Source organism: Chrysochloris asiatica, unplaced genomic scaffold (assembly GCF_000296735.1).
Source record: "Chrysochloris asiatica unplaced genomic scaffold, ChrAsi1.0 scaffold00166, whole genome shotgun sequence".
NCBI classification, from domain to species: domain Eukaryota; kingdom Metazoa; phylum Chordata; class Mammalia; order Afrosoricida; family Chrysochloridae; genus Chrysochloris; species Chrysochloris asiatica.
The window spans coordinates 7,198,127-7,202,052 of NW_006408684.1; positions in this window are offsets into that span (position 1 = coordinate 7,198,127).

Below are 3,926 nucleotides of genomic sequence, written 5' to 3' on the forward strand. Positions count from 1 at the left end.
TGAAACAAGTTATATGAATTCTTGAATGTGAAACTGATGATGTGCCCTGTAAACTTTCACTCAATCCACAATAAAAACCTTAAAAAAAAAAATTAAATAGAATACATAAAGATATTTAAGATATTAATGAGCTGAAATAGACTAGTATTGACCATTTTGAATCAGGCAACCATATGGTTTACTATGGCAAGAAGGACAAATTAAAGAAAAATTGTAAAAAAAAAAAAATCAAAAAGAGCATTTTAAGATCTATCTTGAAGTACAAATAGAATGAATGTAAAACTTGTGTTTCCCCATGTAAAATATCACTCAATACTCAATAAAACATTTATTAAAAAAAAAAAAAGAAAAATTGTAAAAAAAAAAAAAAAAAGCATATTAAAATCTATCTTGAAGTACAGTGCTGGCTGTAATAGACTAATATTCATATGCTTACAAGGAAGACCACTGAATACACCTGTTATTCAAGTTTACACACTGACCACTGAAGCCAGTGATGATGAAATGAAAGAATTCTACCATTTTCTCCAGTCTGAAATTGTTCAAACTTGCAATCAAGTTGCATTGATAATTACTAGTAATTGGGATGCAAACATTGGAAACAAAGAGGAAGGATCAGTAGTTAGAAAATATGGCCCTGGTGATAGAAATGGTACTAGACAACACATGATAAAATTTTGTAATAACAATGATTTATTCATTGCAAATACCATTTTTCAAAAAAAATGAAAGATGGAATACACAGGAATCAAATAGATGAAGAAGTACAATGTCATCAGCAAAAATAAGGCCAGGGGCAGACTATGAAATAGATAATTTCTTATATGCAAGCTCAGGCTGAAGCCAAAGAAAATTAAAGCAAGTCTGTCAAGCTAAAATAGAACCTTGAATGTATCCCACTTGAATTTAGAAGCCATCTCAAGGCATTTGATGCATTAGACACTAATGACTGAAAACCAGAAAGGTTGTGGGATGACATCAAGTACATATACATGAAGAAAGCAAAAGGTCACTAAAAAGACAGGAATGCAAGAAAACCCAAAGTAGATGCCAGAAGAGACTCAAGTTTGCTCTTGAGCATATAGAAACTAAAGTGATGGGAAGAAATGAGGAAGTAAAAGAGCTGCACAGAAAATTTCAAAGGGCAGCTTGAGAAGAAAAAGTCAAATATAATGAAATGTACAAAGACCTGGAGTTAGAAAACTAACAAGGAACAACATGGTCAGCATTTCTCAAGCTGAAAGAACTCACGATAAAATTCAAGCCTTGGGTTGAAATAATCTGTGGACAAAATAGAATTCTGGTGTGGTCTGTAGGATAAGCACTGGACCGTTGACAATAAGTTTGGTGCTTCAAATTCACTAGCCACTCCCTGGACACTCTCTACAGGGTCTCTCTGAGTAGAAATCAACTCAACAGCACTTAACATCAACAACAGCAACATGGACAAAATATTGAATGATGCAGAAAGCATCAAAAGAAGATGGAAGGAATACAGAGTTACTGTAGCAAAAGAAATGGTTGATGCTCACTCATTACAAGAGTTGGCATATGATCAAGAATCGGTGATACTGAAGAAAGAAGTTTAATCTGCACTGCAGAATTTGGTGAAAAACAAGGCTCTGGGAATTTATGGAATATAAATTGAAATGCTCTAGTAAACTGATGGAAACCTAGAGGCACTTGCTAGTCGATGCTAAGATATTTGGAAGACAGCTACCTAGCCAAGTGATTGGAAAATATCCAGTTTGTTCCTATTCCAAAAGAAGTGACCCAAGAGAATGCAGAAATCACTGAGCAATATCTTTAATATCACACACAAGTAAAAACTTCCTGAATATGTTTCAAAAGCAGTTGCAGCAATACATTAACAGAGCTGTCAGAAATTCAAGCCAGAATCAAAAGATGACTTGGAACTAGGGATATCATTGCTGATGTCAGATGGATCTTTGCTGAAAGTAGAATACCAAACAGATGTTTACCTGTGCTTTATTGCATATGCAAAGGCCTTCAACTGTGTGGATCAAAACAAACTATGGATAACGTTATGAAGAATGGGTATTCCAGAACACTTAATTGTTCTTACAAGGTCCACAGACCAAGAGGCAGTTGTTCAAACAGAACAAGGGGATACTGAATGGCTTAAAATTAGGAAAGGTGTGCACTAGGGTTGTAGTCTTTCACCATACTTATTTAAACTGTATGTAAATAATCTGAAAAGCTGGATTATATGAAGAAGACATGGCATCAAGATTTGAGGAAGACTCATTAACAATCTGAAATATACAGATGATAAAACTTTGCTTGTGAAGAGGACTTGAAATAATGATGAAGCTCAAACACTGAATCCTTCAATAAGGAATTACACCCCAATATAAAGAAAATAAAATCCTCAGAGCCAACCAAATAACATCCTGATAAGCAGAGAAACAAATGAAGTTGCCAATGACTTCGTTTTCTTGGATTCACAATTAAAACTCATGGAAACAGCAGTCAAGAAATCAAATGATCTACTGCATTAGGCAAATCTGCTGCAAAAGACCCCTTTTTAAGTATTAAAGAGCAAAGATATCACTTTGAGAACTAAGACTTACCTGGCCAAAGCCATGATACTTTCAATGACCTCATATATATGTGATAGTTGGATAATGAAAAAGAAATGCCATAGATGAATTGATGCACTTGAATTATTGTGTTGGAGAAGAATATTAAAGTACCATGGATTGCCATAATGTTACTTAGATGTGAGGGTGGTGAAACTTGGTCTCTCTTACTTTGGACATGTTCTCAGGAGGGACTAGTCCATAAAGAAGGACATCATACTTCATAAAGTGGAGGGTCAGTGGAAAAGAGGAAGACTAGTAACGAGATGAATTGCTACAGTGTCAACAGCAATGGGCTCAGATATAGTAAATAATTGTAAGGCTAGGGCAGGATGAGCAGTGTTCTTTCTGTTGTGCAGAGGGTACCTATGAGTTGGAACTGACTTGAAGCCACCTAACAACAGTGAAATAATCCCTTAAATGAGTAGATACTTTCTCACTTTTTCTTAAAGATAATGTGACTAATAATAAAACTTGGATTTAAATTATTATTTTTTTATTTGTTGTTGTTGTTGTTAAGTGCCATCGAGTCGGGTCCGACCCATAGCGACCCTGTACAGGGTTTCCTTATGGTGATTCTGTACCATAAAAGTGCTGGACTGTGAACCACAAGGTCAGCAGTTCTAGCCTACCAGTTGTCCTGTGGGAGACAGATGAGGCTTTCTGCTCCCACAAAGATTTACAGCCTTGGAAACCCTATTCAAGGTTGCTTTGAGTTGGACGTGACTCAATGGCACTAACAACAACAATGCAAAACTTAGGAATCTATATTTCTGAGAATTGGAATAGTTAAGATACTTGGACTCTAAATAGAACCAGAAAAAAATAAAAAAAATAGAGGAAGAAAGATTCCTAAGATCACCTAATTATAATACCATCTCCTTCCATCTCCCATTGGAATCCAATTTTAATTTCTGGCATTTCCCTATCGATATACTGTTGCAATTGTTCTTGAATTATCTTCAGTAAAATATTTCTTGCATGTGATATTAATGATATTATTAGATTATGGCTGCATTCCATTGGGTCATCTCTCCTTGGAAAAGTCACAACTCTGGATCTTTTCTAATTAGTTGGCCTGGTAAATGTCTTCCAAATTTCTTGGCATAGCTTAGTGGGTACATCCAGTGTTACATCAGTTTGTTTCAATTCATATTCTGTAAATTCCTGAGGCCTGTTTTTGGCCAATGCATTCAGGGCTGTAGACTTCTTCCTTCAGTACCATTGCCTCTTTCTTGATCAAACGCTATCTCTTGAAATGGTTGATCATTTCTTTTTGGTATAGTGACTCTGTGTATATCTTCCATGTTCTTTTTTTTTTTT